Source organism: Poecile atricapillus, chromosome 2, assembly GCF_030490865.1.
Source record: "Poecile atricapillus isolate bPoeAtr1 chromosome 2, bPoeAtr1.hap1, whole genome shotgun sequence".
Classification (NCBI taxonomy): Eukaryota; Metazoa; Chordata; class Aves; order Passeriformes; family Paridae; genus Poecile; species Poecile atricapillus.
Genome location: NC_081250.1, coordinates 116147097 through 116167676, shown reverse-complemented (window position 1 = coordinate 116167676; position 20580 = coordinate 116147097).

The window sequence follows — 20580 nt, the reverse complement described above, 5'->3', positions numbered from 1 at the left end:
TGCATGTAATGCAATGACAGCTTTGGCCATAGAGAATTAACAGGTGGGGTCCAAATATTGTAGTAGAATAAATCTCATTGGTAAATTGTGAGCATGTGTGCAATTGTGGGCAAGACTGAAGCCAAAGTTAGGAAAAAAGCACAATTTCAGTGATATTGCTGTCTCTGCATGTAGTGTAATTACAAAAGCAATTTAGACCATGGAAGTTAAGGGGTTTTATTGACCAGGTAGATCATGTTGTACTGTTCCCTTGTGGTCCTATAAGCTCACCATCAGCCTGCTAACCCAGCTAGCAGCGAGTGTTACTCAGATGGATTTAATGAGATACGTTTAATAAATACATTCACAATCAAGTTCAACATACAGAATTTTTTGCTTTCCCTGGGCTTCTGACAAAGCCTGTGACCAGCTGTGAAAGTTAATTGTATGTTATGCTGTAACTGTCTGGGGCTGTCAGAGAACCTTTATCCTATGCTATATTTTTGTCCCTTGGCAGCAACACAAAAGGAAGGAAGGAAGGAAGGAAGGAAGGAAGGTTGAATTTCATTTTTTCCTGGTTTGATGTATGACAAGTATCGCAATGTGTTGGGACATGTTTTTATGTTGCAGTGAGTTCTAGACGTACTCTTTTAAAATTTTGTCTTTTTGCTTCCACAAAGTGGAACCCTCACAGACTCTAGAGGGTTCATTTTTGTTTAGCACAGGTAAATCCTGCCATAGTGCTTGCCTAGTTTGCCACTGCAGTAAACACTGAAGGAAATTTTCTGTATTTTTTATATCCTTAAAAGGCTTTGTTTTTCTCATCCAGGACATCTTGGTGTTGTTTCTGTTTTGCCTTCTCGCACCTTATCATTCCTTTATTAGTAATATTTTACCATTCCTTTATTAATACCACCGTGATATCCATCTACTCCAGTTGCGTGGCTAGCGGTATTTGCATTCTAAACTATCCTATTTGGTGTTTACTGATTGAGTTATTTGAAATCATAGCAGCCCTTTTGAGTGGTCTGTTCCAACAGCAATTATTAAAATAAAACTACTTATATCAGTCAGATAATTTTCAAAGTCTCCTTTTCTGCAGCTTTGTGAGTAGTCTCTGCTGCATCTTCCTGGGGGTTACACAATTACATCAAAATGAGAAAGCAGATAATTATTTTTTTATCATGGGGTTTATATTAATATGCTTGGGCATTCCTTATCTCATGGTGGTTTTTGGGTTTATTTCTTTGCTCCTGCAAACTCATAGATTGGATGTCTTGCTAGAATGAGTGGCAGTGAATGGAGTGGATGGAATGGGCATGTAGCAGGATTAATTTCCTTGTGTTTCAGAAGTATCTGTTTTTTCGTTAGTCAAATCAACGTTTTATGATCAAACAGCAGAAAGACATAATCTTCTTTTCCTGCTTCCTGGCATTCCTAATAGATTAAATTCTTTTTGTGAACGAAAGAAGGTTAAATGTTTGCAAAATAGTAATTACTAGTGTGTGATTTGAACATTAAACAATAATTGAATTGCATGATCTTAAGTGAAGAATTTTAAGATACTTTCTTCTGAAGGTCTCTATTTTAACCTGCCCCTTACAGATTAAAGTTGAGGGGCTTTATAGACTAAAATCAGCCTACACAAATTCACAGTTGTATGATTTATAATACAATAGAATCATAGATTTGTCTAGGTTGGAAAAAGCCTTTAAGATAATTGAGTGCATCCATTAACACATTATTGACAAGGCCACAACTTAACTGTGTCCTACATACCACATCAACACATATTTTAAATAGCCCCAGGGATGGTAACTCCATCACTTCTCTGTGAAGCACGTTCCATTGTCTTACCACCTTTTGTAAAGAAGTTTTCCTTGATATCCAGTCTAAACCTCCCCTGGCATAACTTGAGGCCATTTCCTGTTGCTTCATCATTACCTGGGGGAGGAGGCTGCCCCCCACCTGGCTACAACCTCCTCTCAGGAAGTTGTAGAGGGTGAAAATGTACCCCTTGAGTCTCCTTTCCTCCAGTCTAAACAACCCCCAGCTCCCTCAGCTGCTCCTCATAAGATTTGTGCTCCAGATCCTTCACCAGCTTTGTGGCCCTTCTCTGGACACATTTCTGTTAGTCTTTAAAAAAAAAATTCCAGCATTTTGGAATTTTGTACCGAAGCTGAACAGTCATCAGTTTGATTTAAAGTGCATCCTCTTAGATTGACTTTTGGTTTATTTGTCTGTCTTTAACTCTTCTCCCTGCTTGGCCTCTGCAAACCTGTTTAAGCTGTGCTCTTGATCTTGCTCTGGGCAGCGCTAGAGCTGAGCTCAGGTGTTCCATGCAAAGGATGTCGCTCCTTGGTGTAACTTCGTTTCCAAACATGTTTAATTAAGCTGGTGAGGCTTTAGGAATAAAAAAAGAGAAGGCACCTGGGAGAAGCAGGAGCTGTGCCTGGAAGTGACAGGAGTTTATAGGGTTTGAGGACTTCAGTTCAAACTGGCTAGTTCAGCATAAAAATAGATTCCTTGGGCTGGCATCATCAGCACTGTGGGCGCCTTGGGACCCTGCTCCTGCAGGTAGCACTACTGTGCTCTCAGGGGTAAACCTGCTGTGGCATGGGACCTGCTTGTTAGGCAAATGACTTGCTGCTGATAGGGGGATGCTCTGTGGCTGCTGGCTCCTAGACTGGGAAAGTAATTCATCTTCAGCTGCAGGTGAGGTGAATAAAAATCAGTCCTCCTAAGGGTGATAAATTACTCATTTAAAAGTTACACTGGTAGACTAGTTCTAATAAACTTTAGCAATTCTCATCCACTATGATACTGCTACTTTTCTATAGGAGGCTGGTAGAAAGATAACACTGCACTTGGGGAAATCATCCTCTCACAGTAATTGAAATGCAATGCTTCACCACAGATATCTTTTAGTGTTTTCAAATAAAAAATGCTATTGAACTGTGCATTTCCTGTGTTTCACTTTTGCCAGTTGGTATTCCCTCAGTTCTTCTCTGAGCACATCCCCATCTGCATCCTGATATCTATGTACTTAAGATATTTTCCCTTTTTCTGTGTGTTCATTTTTCCTGCTCTAAATATTTGCAGTTGATAATTTCCCAGATTCCCTCCCAGAGCCCTCTTGTTGATCAGCTTCTGCTGTCCCTTCCTGACAATGACCAGTTCAGCCCATGTCCTACATTCTGTACATCTGCTCCATGGAAGTGAAAATTCTTCTTTAGCAGTGCAGAAGAAACCTTGAAAGGATCATTATCTCCACTGGATAGGGAGCAAGCACTTTACAAAGTTGCTTATCCTTGATGTCCACCTGGAAGCTTTAACCAACATGACATGCTCAAATTCTTGTAGACAGAGTGAACTTTTGCAAAATCACATCTGTACCGCCTGTGGACATAACCTTGATCTGGGTTCAACCTGCACACCTGATTGCCTCAGCTCCTTAGTTATAAAGTAGAAATCCAGTGCTTATCAGGTAGTTTGGAGTAAATGTGTTCAAAATTTTGAGCTGGCATAAAATGTTAAGTAATTTATATGGTCATGGAGTATTTAATCTCCAAAATATCTTTAGAAACAACTCTGAGCTTAGCCGATACTGAAAAAAGAGAGACCTATTGGAAATTCTGCTGCTTAAACCATGCGAAATATATAAGTACCATCAAAAAATTACAGAAATGTTATTTAACATAGTAGCACTATGACTGTAGTTAATACCCAAAGGATAAACTACAAAGTGTTGTTAAAAATTGAATCATCAAGGAGAAAAAATCATCCATCTTATTTCCTAATGAGATCTTCCAAACAGAGCCCTACATACCCTTTACTGACTATGTACCTAATCTGCAAAATATATTTGCACATTCAGTGAGCACAATACTGTATAAATATATAAATGAGCAAACGTTACAGCGTATACCATAGAAAAATGCACATCCTCCATTTATTTCCTATTATTAAATCTTTTCACAAAATTGCAAGTTCCATAATGAAAGGTCAAATACTAAAAAAGAAAAATTAAGTACTCCAAAATATTTCTCTCTAGAGTTACAGCTTCAGAGTGGGTTTCTTATAAATTCCATAAATGGAATGATTTTTATTTTGCTGCTCTTCTTCCTGTACTGAGGGAAGCAGAAGAGTCACCATAACAACTGCTCTACCACCAAGAAAAGCAGCATTTTCTTAGAGCAGTACATCAATCATATAAATAGAACTGTAAATATATATATTTGGGGTGTATTGTCTAAGATTGACAGCAATTACATCACTGTTGACACAATTAAATGAAGAAGCACACCAACATCCTGTGTCCTAGCACCCACAGGGCCATAATTTCTCCTTTTTATTTTCCTCTCCTTATATGCAGGTATATTCAGCAATATTTCTACATGGCACCACATAGTTCTATTTTTTCCTAGTGCAAAACCTATAAAAATATGGCACTGACAAAGTTTAGCAGAGAGCAGGATCAGTGTCTTTTGGACTGCTTGGGCTATTTACTTACATGGAGTAGCTGTCCTACTGACCATGGCACTGGAGGTAGGTGAGTAGTGTTAGACGATGTCAAGACCTGCAGTTTTGATGTAATGTTAATGTTTAATATCACTACTAAACTTCCTGTCTTTAAAAAGTGTCTTTTAAAGGTGTCTTTACCTCGTTATCAACATTGGTTCTTTCTTCCCATTATAAAGAAAATAACATTTGATACAAACGAGAAAGCAATCAAATCACAGTTGGAGTATTCCCTAGTTCATTCTAAAGTTTAAGTGTAGCTGGATAAAATAATTACAACGCAGCAGTGTTGGTAAACAAACCTAATTTACATATAATATCTCACTCCTTGCATCCAAAGAGCTCTCTTAATCCCAGGTGGCATTTTCAGTCACAAGATTATGCATGTAATAGCAATAGACCTTTTTATCCCTCAGGTCTTCCATTTAGCCTCTGGAGGCAGATAATATCTCATAGCTTGTCAGTGTGACAAGGAAAATGCTCTAATCAAACACTCCTGTGGACCATTATAGCACATAATAACAGAGGCTTTTGATGGCTTTATCTGACATGCATTGGAAGGTTCCCTTTCAAAAGACAAACAAATTATTTTGTTTTAATGCAAGGCTTTGGGATATACATTAAGGAGGATAGAAACTGAGAGGCAAAATGGAGGGACAAAGCTATTATGTCTCCAGTGACACTGAATAACGTGTTTTACAATAAATTTTGTTTAAATTGAAATGCTCTCATCACTGATTCCCAGGGTTTTCAGCATGAATTCCAGGGTTTACCCTGGGAGCTGGTAGTGTACAAAAATCTGCAAATTGTATTATAACCTTTGAAGTTCAAAAGCTGTCCAGAGCTGCCCCGTTTCAGGGATGATTTTTTCAGGACTTGAAAGAATGAAATCAAGCCAGTGTGGAGGAAGCTGATGTGCCAGACCCCTGCAAGGAACGCCTGAGGGACCACACAGAGCAGTGTGGGTCATTTTCAAGCCATCCTATAAAGGAAATAGCTGTGCAGGGTGTTAGATTGTCTAGCTGAGCTGTTTCTACCTGGAGAGGGGATCTGGTGAGTTCCTGCAGTCTCTGAGAATCTGTCAAGGACATGAGCAAATTTGCATGCGTACATTTGTACATGCTACAGTTTTGCTTACAGGTGAAAGAAGCAGAAGATGGACTGTGCTGTGCACACTGCTGGGGTGTGGAAGAGCACAAATAATTTTGCAAAGGAGTAAAATTATGTCAGGTTTGAAGCACGAGCTAACAAACACTGTTGCTAAGCCTTTGGAAGACCCTGTCCTTACTATTTTAAAGGAATTCTTAAAATATATGTGTCTTCAGTCTCTTTACTGTTCCTCAAGCAGCTTGTCTGTATTTTCCTATACAAGAAAATAGTGCTGTAATTCTTTAACCTTATGATATAATAGTTTATTTATATATATTTTTATATCATAATTTATGATGATCAATACACTCCTGGATTTTTAGTACCTCTTTGGTTTCTTAGAGAGTAGTTGAGGTTAGATGGGAGCTCTGGAGATTATCAAATGCAAGAACATGATAGTGAGAGCAACTTTTGGATTGTGCTTGGGATATTTCCAAGGATGGAGGCTTCACAGTCTCTCTCTGGAATAGTCTGGCTATAAGCATCCAATTCATTACAACTTGTCTTTCTGCACTAAAGTGTAGCCTTTCCTACACTGCTAAGTGGTGACTTTTTAAAAATCAGATTATAAAAATGTTACAGACAACAATTGTTTTCAGCTCCACAGCGCATGGTGGGTTTTTTAAGAGTCAGAGACAACCACTTGCCAGAGACTGGCGGCAGTGTTCTCGTTACAGTCCAGACCACCAGAAAGTTTTCTAGCCAACTTTCCCAGAGTGCAACTACAACGCAAGAGCATCTGTGAAAAAGCTATGGAGCAACACTGTGAAACTTTGGCATGTGTTAAAGTATCTCATACTTACCTGAGAATTCTGCTTCTAAATAGGTCACAAGAGACCAGGTTAATGCTGCAGAATGTGTTTACCTGCTTTGAAATCTTACAGGCAATGTTCAAATGGGACTTCATTTATATGATGCAAGCTTAGTATGCAGAGAGTTTTAATAAATCTCTTAAGGCAGTGTAGAAAACTTTTTTAGAAATTCATTTAACATAAGTCCTCATAAATAATTTCTTCACATTATACGCTATCTCAGAGACTGTATGCCATCTGAGCAGATATCTAAATTCTGGGACTGAGCCTACCAGCTGGTGCAGCTGTGGAGGCAATGACAAGCTTGGTGTCACAGCAAAGATGCCAGACACTACATTTAGTTAGCATGCCCAGCAGGTGGATTAATTTACAATTAAACAACCATCTCTTAGGAATCTATTCACCTTTTCCTCTGAGCTGAGGTGTAGGCATGATAACCTGGGAAAGAAAAGTGATGGCTTCAACAAGTACAAATGCAATCTTGGACAATTTAATTCAATAGGGAAGGTGCTCATTCCATTCACATAAGGCAATATTCACACTGTAATGAAAACAATAATAATAAGCCATTGTATTCAACAGAACAAACTAGTCAAGAAAATACTCTCTCTATATCACATTTTTACACTTTTGGAAATATAAATTGGTTATGATTAACTCTAGAAGTGTTGCCTTGTCTTTTGCAAAACAGATGAGTGGATTTAGGACTTCTTCCAGCAAAAAGGCAGCCAAGGGCTTTGTTACTGCCAACAAATACTCCACAGTTTCCTCCACATCACTCTCACACTTGACCTCGCCTCTGAACTGCAATGTCTCGTGCTTCCCCTGCCTCTCTGTTGTTTCAGATGTTTGTTGTTTCAGAGATATACTTGCCAGATATTCTCTAGGTTTATTAGATTTTGTTTGCTTGTTTCTGAAATATTAACAAATGTTGTCCAGGGATGACATTAAAACCAGCAGATTGATTTCTGTGGCAGTGCAAAACAGAGCTGTGCCTCCTGGCACAGCAGGCAGAAGTGGGCTTGGAGAGGCAGGCTGTGACAAGACCTGTTCCGTGCGCTGCTCTTCCTGCAGCTTGGTGCTGTGGTTGGGATAAAACCCACAGCAGGGTCTCCTGAAATCAAACAATACCTCAGAGAAGTTAAAATCAGAGGGAGTTGGCTAGCTTGCTTTTTATTTTGTGGTTTTTTAATGATTAAAAGTATAATACTACAACCAAAACAGAGAAACACAATAATCTGACTTCTTTAATTATGACCCTGGCAGAACATGAAGACAAAAACTCACACTTTGGCTCATTGTCACATATTTCTCTCTTTAAATAAAGATTCATTTCTAAACCCTGTATCAGCTTTGAGCACAGTCAGTGATGCTTTTGGAAGGATCCCTTCTCCAATAATACCATTTCTTCAGCACTCGTGGCGTAAGTCTTTTGCCACCACTGACGCCCATCTTAAAATTTTTCCATTCTTTTATTTACCCCTATCACAAATAAAAATGCTTCAACATGTTTTTGTCCCTTGCCCATGAATTATTCTAACATAAAATACCAATTCTAAATCTTAATGTTTCCTATCCTACTGCACAAGAAATCTAAATTATTCACATTCACCTCTGCTAATGTGACCTATGCCAAGGGAATAAAAGTAATAAAGTGATTTTCCCCAGATGTGATTGCACTGCTTCAATTCTGTCAATAATACTTTCTTCTCCAAGGTAGTGCCTTTGATAGACGATGTGTTTTTTTCATGGCTACCTGTGATTAATCATCTTTCTGCTCATGTCAACATGGTCTCTATGACATTTTCACTATGAGTTTCTAACATCTCAAGTTGGGGGATAATTTTACAATTTAAAAAAAATTATTATTTTAAAAATAACTCATTTGTAGAAAATCCTAATATAATGGACAAACATATAAGGATGAAGAGGAGAATTATGTTGACAGTACTTGTTTGTAGATTTTGTCAGCATCTGTGTTTCCCAAGGAAATGTTACTGGTGTAAGTGCAGGAATTCATATTTTTCTCAAATTTCTGTGATAAATAAGACACTTTATTGACACTTTAGGCATATGTATTACTAAACCCAAAGGAGCTATTTTTGTCCTGAAATAGACCATGCAACCAGTAAAATTTTATGACTTCTAGTCATTAATTAATTTTTCACCTTCTCCTTCAGGGACAACAAATATAGCTTTATTACCAAGAGAAGCAGCCTTTGCTTGGTGTGACAGATAAAGAATTTAATCATTTGCCTTAGGCTTTGTCAAACATTCTTTTCTGCTGTGTTGACAAAGAAATGTCGTTTAGGTCCTCAGAGCACTAATTTTATTTTACTTATTTGTTTGGATTGGTAAGGAATGAAAATAGAGATAATGATTTTTAAACTAAAACATCAGCAGAAACAAATATATTAGTCTCATGTCACTGGGAGAGGAACCGTTTCCAGAACGTCTACATGTCCACAGATAAGAAGGGGACAGAAATTAAGGTAACAGGGCCCAGTGATTTTCTCATTAAAAAGGTCACAATCATAATTCATGTAGTGCAGAGAAATACTTGAACTTTTCAAAGCTGAAAGGGGCACCCAGCTCCTTTAATCAGTGCCTTGTGGGCGGCAGCACGTACACCACATGCACAGGGACTGGTCTGTGAGGCTGAATCTTGCCTCAGCTCTGCCTCCCAGTCTTGCTACCTGACAATATACACAGGTAAAATTGTGAAACATCTCTGGAATATTGACACACAAGTGATGTATTTTGCTTCCCAAGAGATGTGTATGAGCTACCCCACTGGCCTGCTGAGGAGTCTGGCACTGAATCAGACCGCATGGCCAGTTGTGCTCCTCCCAGCCTTTTCCCCTTTCCTCTCTCCTGCTGTGGTGATTGGAGGCAAGGTAGAGCTTGCAAGCTTCTTGGGTATTTGAATGTCTTACACCTGTACATTGCAAACTTGTGCAACATACAGCATAAGTGCACAAATATTGAGTTCCATCTTCTGTCTGAGTTGAGTTTCCTGTGAGAAAGAGCCTTTCACTTGACTGTTCCTGTGGTCATTTGGGATGAAAGTGTTCACTAGGAGGGAGAGCTGCTTCAAAAGGCACAAAGTTACTCCTCTGGGAGCACTGCTATCTGAAATACCCTCTAAAGAGAACAACAGATCCTATTCAAGCAGGCTCTGGGCTCAGGGTCAGACATAAACCATAGCTTTAGACCTAATCAGAACACTGAGTTGGAACATGGCCAGTTCCAGGAAAAAAATTGGCTACAAATCTAGACCTGAGCATCATAGCTCAGAGCCTGTTTGAAGGCATGTTTCAGTCCCTATTTTTGTTTCACTCTGAGCAGATGGGATATGAGCAAGTGGCTGCAGGCTGCTGCTGAGCACTCTGGGTCTGGGATCAGGATGGTGGCAGCAGTGGGCACACTTCATTCACAGGGCCCTGTAAATTTGTACACGTGTGCAAATGCAGGGATACCGCTTTTGGGATGGGGAGCCCTTGACCCAGAGATTGCTGGAGGCAATGCTGAGGGAGTGCCACAGGAGGTATTGCTGTCTTTGCCTTGGGCCCATACCCTCCCAACCTGTCTGCTACAAGTTGCTTCTGGAAATTAGAATGAACCAGGTGAAGCTTTTGGCTCCTTTGGTATGGCCAGTCTTAAATGCTGAAACACAAAGGCATCATTTAATACATAAATGCTAAAGATCGGCATTATGAAGAAGATAAGCCAGAGCCAGCTGCACAGGCTGTGAAATACCCTTTTGCATTGCTTTTATGGGGACCTGGGGGATTCTGAGTCTCAGAAGTTGCTCCTCTGCCAGCCTTTCTTGGTGTGCTCCTTCCCATGAGAATTGAGGGTGAGCTGTGCTCTGGTTATCTATACCTGTACCTGGTGAGAGCCCTGGCCATAAGTCAAAAAAGGCTTGGCAGGCTCAGCTTGGTACTGTCTCCTGCCCCCAGAGTGATCTCAAAGGGAGAACTTAGGAGCACTGCTCCCAAAAAAGTAAGATGGGATGCATTTTCACACAATTTGATTTTACCAAGGAGCTACAATCTCAGTCTCCTCGGCAAAGTAACTTAGTGCTGTAAGAGGGATGGTGCAGGTGGACAAACATTTCTGTCATTTAAAATGCACTTAAAATTCTTCAGAAGACAGTAATAGCTCTTTCATTTTCAATTTGGAAAAACAAGATACAGTTCAGGAGCTGACAGGTCTCAGAACAGAAAACTGGATGGGATAGTCTTTACCAAAAGTTTTGCTAGTTAAGCTAGTCCTTATTTATCCCAGTGGAAGACTTTTAACTAAGGTGGAAGCTTTGGGGCTAACCTCAACATCCAGATCCAATTTGTTAAACAGTGATAGTGTTGCCTCCTTCCAAATGCAGTTTTAGATTACAGATGAATAGTGTTATGAAAGAGGATGGTGCTGCACAGACAGTAGATTAATTACTACATACTCATTACAATGCCTACAAATTGTGGAAGTCCAGGGAACTGCCTCAGGGAATGAAGAATGAGACAAAGCTTCTAGCACAACAAAACTGAAAAACAAAGTTCCAGGAGAGTCATGCCCAGAAAACCCTTTTCTGAGATTACAGCTGAAGTAACAGCAACAATTGGTAAACAGGCATTAATCAAGCCAGCAGATTTCCCTTAGTGAGAGTAATTAGCTACTCTGCCAGCTCCCAGTCTGCTCTGGAGGGTTGATTGGCTGGTAGAAAATTTTCATGGCAGACAAATGAATGTACACACCCATACACAGATCCTGACCAGATTATAAATTAGCTTCACCATGGAAGCTTCCATGCATAAATGCTATTTTGAGAGAGAGAAGTGCTCTATACAAAGCCACTTAGTGTGATGTCTTAGTTCCATGCATGACAATGGGACATTTTCTATTTATTTTTATGAAGCTAAGATTTTACCATTGGTTTTACTCACACGTGTTCTCTCTCCACAAGCATAATCAGGAGATTTTAAACATCTGTCAGACTGAATTGACTGTGTCAGAGTGAAGAAGATAGGCTGGTTTCTGTGTAGTGAACATGTTTTGGAATCCAGTAATGGATTCAGCTAAAGCATGAATTACCCTGATAGCAGATACACGGGTAACCACAACTGAAACAAGGGCTAACTCTAATTTTTGAGTCTAATCTGCCACCCACCTGTAACACAGGGGAAAACTCATGGGAGTACACTTCCTCCATAAATGAAGTTACTCACAGAAACCTTTACTTGACTAATCCTTCAGTTTACTCCATCCTAAAGCATACTCCTATGCTAAACTGCAACTGAAGAGTCCATTTGATAGAGTGGATTGGCAGCCTGGGACTAAATAATCATGGAAGCATAAAAAGTAAGGTAAAAGAGAATGAAAAGATAAACATTTACCTTCTGTGGAGTACATTCACAAAGAATAATGCTTCTGAAAAGCAAGTAACAATTCTGGGCTCTCAAGCAAGTTGATGAAAGAGAGGTTGTATTTCCAAATGTCTGATGCTGAGTGCTCAGGAATGCTGCATCTGGGATCTGAAAAGTGAGGAATTCAAAATTGTTAGTCACCCAACAGAAATATTGGCTGATATTCTTGGGTTTGGTAACATTCCTAATTTTGAAATCTTCAGCTGGGTTTATTTATTAAACAGTTGCTTTTCAGTTTGAGTGTTCCTCTTCTAATTTCTTGATCTCCTGTTCTTTTGGCTTCTTTCATTAAAGAAAAAGATAGATAAATAGCAGAGTTGAGGGAGCCCATTTCACATGCAAGCAAACAGGTTTTTTCAGCAACTTCTACATGTTTCTCTCTTCCTTTTGCTACTGCTGTTGTTTAAGTGCTGGCATGAGCAACCAGTGTAGCTGGAGGAGATGTGTATGGTGCAATCACTGAGATTACAAATCTCTGAGATTACACAATCTCTGATATTGTGAGAGATTATAAAGGCAGCACATAACTGTATGGAGGTGCCTCTTCTTGTAGAGAGGCAATAATATGCAAAATGCTGTTTCCCAGCTGTTCCTTTCATGTATCAGAGTTTACAATTGAATTACTCAAATCCAAGGCCATACAAGTCTTCTACCTCTCTTGTAGTCAGCAGTTTATATATGTATGTGAGTCAGACAGTTGAGCTGAAGTCAAAGGTCTGAGTCTTGCAAAACAAAGCTATTCAAGGATGTTGAATCTTCACAAGACTGAAACATGACTGGGAAACCAAATGGATAATAGAGTCTGTGTTAACCAGTAATTTCTGCTGGAAGGATTTGTAGCTCATCAAAGTAGAGGAAATCATCTGCATTAGTGTCTTATACAAACTATTAGGCATGTCTGGGCTTTCAATTAAGTGGACTAGAAGAAGAATCAAGAGCTGATTTCATTAGAATCTTTCATTTGTTGTTTACCTTAAGGGTATATATATAATCTGTGGGCTTTTTATTTACAATAAAAAATAAAATAATAAAACTACTCCTAGCTACTTCCTTGTGAAAAGCAAATATTGCATGGCAAGTCCTGCTTTTTTCAATATTTGTACAGATTAGTAAGGCAGGGATTTACATGTACGTGTCTAACACTGCAGATGTGTATATGCAACATGCATATATTTTTCTATCCTATAAGAGCATGAAGAGAAGGAGGGCTTTCTGGGATATGTCAAAATCACTAGGAGGACCAATTGATCCAGAATTTGAGACAATAATTTGTGGTACAATGTTGTGCTGTGAGAGATGCCAAATCCAGCCATGCATAAACCTGTTGAGTTACCAGCCATGTTAAGGGGCATTGTGCCAAAGGTAATGATACAGGACCGGATTCTGCAGGGCTCATCTGGCTATTTGGCTACTCCAGACTGAACTTAATGAGACATTGGTTCAGTTTAGAGCTCTTAATTTCTGGCTTCTTGAATATCGTTCACTTCCAGTATAATTGCACAATGTAAACAGAGGGACAGCGTCTTGCTTTTTCTCTGTGTATCTCTCCTACAACATCAAGACTGGGACATCTACTGGGAAGGATCAATGTGTGCATGAGCTTTTCTTCCCTGGAAGAACTCCAGATTCTGCTTTACTACTTCCATTAGCTATTGGTAAAAATTGCTGTTACTGTCCCATCTGACTATTTGCAAAATAGTGATATTGTTTGTTGTAGAACAAATGTAAGTGCCACATTTGGAGATGGGGAGCAAATTCAGATGCTTATTATTGAGGCAATATTTATTTTGAGGAATCAATATATTTTGTTAGATCAACTGATGAAAGTGGCAAAAAATTTTGTACTTGAAAATATAAAATATTAGGAGCCTTTCTACTTACCCTAGACATTACTTGTGTCAGTCTAGAACCCCATTTTACAAATAGTCTGTATGCTGACTGTAGCTTTTGTGTTTCTTCCTGGCTGTATAAGATAAGAGCTTAGCTTGTTTGTGCATTAACGTGTCCACATGGAGCAGACACTCTTAAAATCAGAGAGGGAAAAATCATGGAAACAGTGAATACACTAACCTTTAAATTTCTCATGTGAAAACAATTAACACTTTATTTTAGATTACTTTATTAGGAAGCAATAAAGTAATAAAACTCTAAAACTCTAGGGCTTTTCTAATAACTCTGCTAGCTATAACACTGCTGATAACAAGATGCATCTTCTGATTATGCTGTTTTGACTTCTCCCTCCTTTCACCTCTTGCTCCCCTCCACACTCTCATTTTGGCACCTGTAATTAATTGTGGCTCTCAATAATCTCCCTCCATCTCCCAAGCCTATCTTCTTCCCAGGGTTTCAGTAGCAGTATCCATTTCAGAGCCTCAAATCAAGTAATGAAGGACACTTGTCCTGTTCATATCAAATGTGCAGATAATTACTGGGCACAGAGAAAGGAAGAGAAAGATCAGAAAAAATTAAAAGACAAACACTCAAAAAATGAAAGAATAGGCTGTGTCTAGCATCTCAGTGATGGGAGCATAGAAGGAGGTTCTTGGGTTAACGATATCCAGGTAGCAGTGACACCCTTCCCACCCAATAAAGCACCGCTGTGCTCAATGCCTCATCTATCATTGCCTAAGAGGTGCTGTTAATTTCCAGGGAGTGAGTAATAAGAACAAGTCCTACATGTGCCCACCCTCTGCACAGGCACACTTGAAGAGCAGGACCATCTCTTCCCCACAACTGCCTTGGAGGTGTTTCTTTTTAAAGAACCACACCGTGGGACACATGGCAGTCCCAGCCACTGCTGTGAATGCCCCATAGGATACAGAGCCTAAAGGGTCAGCTCCTGGTCACACAGAGGCCTCTTGGTAACACACAGGGAGAAGAGGAAAGGAACGGAAGTGAGTGATTGTCGCTGTTGGACACGAAGTGATTCACACAGACACAGCTCAATGTGTGATGGGCAAAAGAGTGTGATTTATTCTGTGGTTCCAGTATTTATAGATTTTCGACAACGACCAGGGATTGGATAGTAGGTTACCACCTTCCCAACCACACTGGTCGTGAGAAACATCCATCAAAAGACATTTCTTCAATGGAATGTATAAACATCTATGTTTATAGTTACTTTCTTGGGAAGGTGGCTAGAAACTATGAAAACAAGATCAGAAGGTTTAATTCTCAGGACAAGTGATAAAGAACAAGGCCCATCCTAAATGCATACACGGGTACCTTCATGCAAACCCTTCCCAAGTTTTGGGAAGTCATACAGAGGCTTAGGGGGTTGCTGTAGTTCCACAAATAATGCCGTGCCAAATGCGTGGGGGAGGACCCTTGGCAGCAAACCCTCTATCCGCAGTGGCTGCTGCTTGTCCCTGCAGCTGAGCCCCGTCTGCTGGCACGGCTGGCACCGCTCGCCCAGGGCCGGGAGCCAGCGCAGCGGGGCAGAGGCCAAGCGGGGCAGAGCTGCTCGGGGAGCTCAGCCTTTGGCAGAGACATCTGGCACGATTTCCTGCGGCATGGGAAATCTGTGGCATCAGGGGACCTTCCCATGCTGCAGGGAAGCTAAGCTCACCTGGCTTTTGAGAGCACACCAGTCTTCAGAGCTGACAGGATTAAAAATCCATAGGGTTTACTGCAATAAGTTTGGCTGCTGCCAAGCATAAATGGGAGAAATCTCACAAACTTCAGGTATTTATTGATGAACAGTCTTCATCTTCCTGTTTTAACTGGACAATGCTCCCTTGGGAATCGTGGCAGAGATAGATAGATAGATAGATAGATAGATAGATAGATAGATAGATAGATAGATAGATAATCAGATAATCTCAAGAGCGGTCTGGGCTCTGTTATAGCTGCAGATGACTGTGAATGTGATCAGAAGCATGCTCTGCCCTACTTGTGCAGCAAAATCAGTCAGGTTGGGATGTAATCATAAGGCTGACTACAGTGTTTTCATCCAGCTTCCCCAAATCAGTGCCATGCAAAGTAAAGTGATGACAGTTATGGAAAAGTGGAAGCATATTTCCTTTGAGGATTCCCTCCTTTCCCTAAGGAGTATGTCAATTTAATGTTACCATTAGGTCCTGTGACTGGTACATGTCAAAATGCTAGTGCTCACTGTTATCTTTCTATATCTCAGCAGAAAGCTGCTTATAGAAGTGACAGTGATTCTTGTATGTGAAACAAATACTGATGTCTTGCTAGAGAGGTTTGCACTTTTCAATCAGAAAAATAAATAATTAAAGGAAACTGGGTATTAAAAGGACATTAGCAAAGTTTTCCTTCTCAAGACTGACAAAAAACCCCTGAGAATACAAAAGACAACACAAGGCAAACATCTGTTCAAATAAAGGGAGTTAGAGAGCTGCCTTTTGTTGCATTGAAGTAATATTCCACCCATAAAAATTAACCTCTCTGTATTTCCCCACACTTTATACCATACTCAGTTTTTAGGATTATGTTTACTGGAAGGTTTTGATTGTGACATTTCTTTTCACTGCAAGCTAATTTATGGTTCCATGTAACTTAATCACATTTTCTTCAGCCTTCTATTAACAATACAAGTCTGGGACAGATAAAAAGCCATCATTCAAAGGAATAACATACCTCCTTAACACAAACTGACACAGGAAAACAGGCTAAGGCTCAGAAAATCCCAGACCTCCTCCATTAAGAGATGAGTTTTTTAACAACAGATCTGTCGGACCCCACTGGATATAATGGGCTCTCTTCATGGCACGACAGGTGATTATGCTCTGGAAATGTTCCAGTGCCAGCTGTGTTGCTGTATGTTATTTGTAACCTCTGTAATTGCAGCTTTTCAAAACCATTTTTATTTGGAAAGCCATTATAGAGGAAAAAAAAAACCCTAAAAACAACCTAGCACCATTTGTTCAGAGAAGAAAAAATCAGCATATCAAAGCCTGAATAGTATGGCCTGTTTTCTGAATTGCTGGCTTAGACACCCATCTTCTAACAAACCCCCAAACCTTAATGTAATCACTGTTACATGTTTTCCCCTTTTCTCATAGTCCAGTTACTGTTCCTGCTTACAAACGAATGGATCAACAAGCATCTGCTTAATGCCTGCAAGGGCAATTCCTTCTGAAATATTAAAAGGCTGAGAAGCTGAGCCTTTTAATGAGGGCTGCTTGAGCAGTAAGTAGAGAGTCTTCTGTGTGTCTGGGGTTGAACCAAGGAGGAGGCAGAGAAACGGGCTAAGTTTGCTCCCAACTAAGCTTCATGTGTTTTCTCAATTGTGCTTTTAAATATCCTGGCACCATCAAGCTGTGCCTAGAATGAGCCTGAGCAACCACATCAGCCCACTACCACCATCTCTGGACCCTGCTACTCCTCTGGTTAGGTCAATACTGTTACACCAAGTCCTTCATTCAAAAGCACCCATGGAGAGAGGACAATCATTTCCTTTGCTCTGTACAGAGCAGAGCAAACTTTAGACCCCCACATAATTTCTAATTATTTCACACTGTTCATCTTGCTTGCCTTGACACTTAAGGAAAATTCTAGTCCTTGGATTTCTTTCCTTAGGTCACATTTGAATATAGATTTAGAAATTAGTGGGAGAGGATTACTCTGCCCCCCAAGATACAAAAATTGCCTACCCGTTATGCAAGTGATGGATTACTAAGGCAGTAATGTGGGTAGTTATATTCCTGGTGGAATAAATAATCTAGACATGAATCACCTTTTCTTCATTGCTGTATATTCAGGGCAAATACTTTTATATCCATGATTTCTCAAACCATCTGAGAAAAAAATTATATAAAAAGAAGTCACGTGAGAATGGAAGGAAGTTTATAGAGCTTTCCTAGGATTTTTAGTTGCTAGGGTAACCATTTTACTCTGTAATCAATATGTTTGGCATGTTTTTATTGCTTTGTGACTGCTCTCAGAGACAACATGAAAGGTGTTTGGGGAAAACAAAGACAAGCAAAGACAACTACTAACTTTGAGAAAAAATTATTTGGATATGATAAAAGGAAATAACTTATCCCCCAATTAGTCTAAAACTCTATCTGATTTTTTTGGGAAATAGTGGTGTAATTTTGTTTAATAGGTTTGCAGGATTTGAGACGATCCTTTGGAGTATATGAGTTTCAGCACAATGCCTACCAGGTTGCACAAAAGCTACATATTAAGTTTTTTCCCCATGTTAAATACATTGCATTGTACACAGTATTCTGTGTCAATCAATGAAGAATTACCTTTTGAGTGATCACCTTCCAAGTTTAAAAAAACACATAGCAATCCCACCGCCAGGTTTAGCAAAATAACTGACCAATGTTACCTATTTAAATTTATTATTGATAAGACAACACCAATATTAGCCATTGATCCAATGCACATTCTTAAGTATTTTAGGAGTATCCCTATTTTTGAAGTGTTTTCTAACCAAGGATTTCAGAGTGTTTTTGTAAATAGTTTTTAAGCACTGTTCTTAACCTAAAGGCAGATATATACTGGCAAGAAGGAATAAAACTAGTTCTCCAACACTTTGACAGCAAAGCAGGACATGTCTTGTTGCTACAATTATGGCTCATTCCTTTGTAGACATTTCCACCGTTCATGTGTCTCCAGCTGCATGGAGCAGAAGCTTATGACCCAATCCCTCTTACTCATCTCTTCCTGCCCTGTTTCTTCTCTTTCTTGAAGTGGTGCCTCACAAGGCCTGCATCAGACGTCTGTGATGGAGCTGACCTAGGTTAAGGAGGTTGTGTGACCTAAAGCCCTGTGTTTCAGAAGGAAAACAGCAAGGGAGCTTTAATGCCTTTGCCGTTTGTCAGAACCTCCTCCTACCCCCGCGTTCTGAACCCATGAGACATCAAAATGTGAGAATAACTATTTATTCAGTTCAGCCTATTTTTTATTCCAGTCTTTTTCAAACAGAGAATCTTCAAAAACTTCACAGCTCAAGATAAAATTAGAAACTGCTTTAGAGAACTGGATGCAGAGATGGCAAGATTGTAAGAGAGGAGACATAAGGAGATGTGTCAGAACAGAAAAGGAAAAAGATTTTATTAAAATGAATGTTTGTATTGATGGGCATTTCCAATAGCTACAAGGCAAAGAGAAAGGGGGAAAATGAAAAAAAAAATAATGTAATGAACTATTTCATTCATTGGCATTTACTTAAATCATAAAACATGCTTACATTTATTTCTGGTGGTATTGTGCAGATTTTGTGGTGTCTGCAGATGCCCCACGTGAAAATTACTCAGTTCAATCAGTTCTTACTGAACCAATCCAAATTTTCTTTCTCTGAAAAAATATCAGAGGTCTTGTTAGTGAATTTGGTGAAAAGTGACTTCTGTCATTGATCATGCCCCTCTTAGCTGGTGGTGTGATAAAGGCTGTTCCCCCTCCGGGGAAATCTGCCAGGCAATATATATTCAAGTCAGGTGTTTGCTTCACCTGTGGCACTTGTCTTCTTTCATCTTACTTTATCTTTAAATAATAACTACTATTGTTTTTACTTTCTGTTATAATTAAGGACTTATTTTGTGGCCATACCACTGGGACTAGGAGCTCAAGTACCATTACCTGAGGAAAAATAAGCCTGTGGAGTACCAGCCTGTCATGCCAGTGTCTGTTCCTTCTGATAAGAAAAGGGAAACATTATTTTTGCAAAACAAAGTGTAAAGGCTTCCCACCTCTGCTCAGGAAAAAGTATGGACATCATGTTCTCTGTGAGCCACAGATGATGGTGTCAGTCAGCTCCCTCCAGGCAGGTCAACACTGCAGCTACTGGATCTGCCCTGAGCCCAGCAAGCATCCAACTACATGAAGTAATAGTGGGTCTATTGCAAAATGCACCACTTCAGACTGCACTGAGACATTTGGCAATTCATCTGTGCTGTCTCCTTGGCTGTGGTGCCTGGAACATCAGCAGTGCAGAGCTGGCTGTTTCAAGGCTGGGTTGGATGCTCTCATGGTGTTTTCAGATACCCATCAGTGTTAGCCTTCAAGCCCTTACCAAATTATTTTTATTTTTTTCCCTTAGACCTGTGAGAAAATCATCCTGCATAAAGAAAAAAAGGAAAAACCCATTTTCCTATCCTCACAATTGCAAACACAAAATCCACTGGCCCTTTTCCCCATATTGTTTTTCAACCATGTGATCCTGATGTGGAAGCCTCATCTCATATTTTTTTTTGCTTCTTCAGGTTGACAACACTGTGTAAAAGTTTGTTTTACCAGCAGGAAGGAACCAGCAATGTGATGCTACCACATCAGGTAGGTGAGTCTAACCCTTCTTAGCCATTCTTATGGGAAGGATAATAATGTGGACAGGGTGCATCTTTCCCTCAGAGACACTCCTGACTTCTAATTTCTCTGCTGCACCACATGCTTGTCTAGGCTACATATTAATTATTTAAAAATACATATTAAACTAGAGTTAGGGTTGAGAATATATACCAATGTGTTAAGGTAATAAAACCTTACAGGGATGTTATAATTATCCCATAAAGAAACATGACAATTCCAGTGACTTCAGACGAAGCATAAAAGAAATGAAATTGGGTTAGAGATAGGCAAAATGTCTCAGTATAACCTTTACAAGGCTCTCTAGTGAGTTCTTGAGAATTAAAAAAAGAAAAAAAAATCATTTTAAAGTAAAATATCTTTTTCATAAGCAAGCAATCATTGTTTTATGTTCCTATCTCTTATAAGAGCACTAT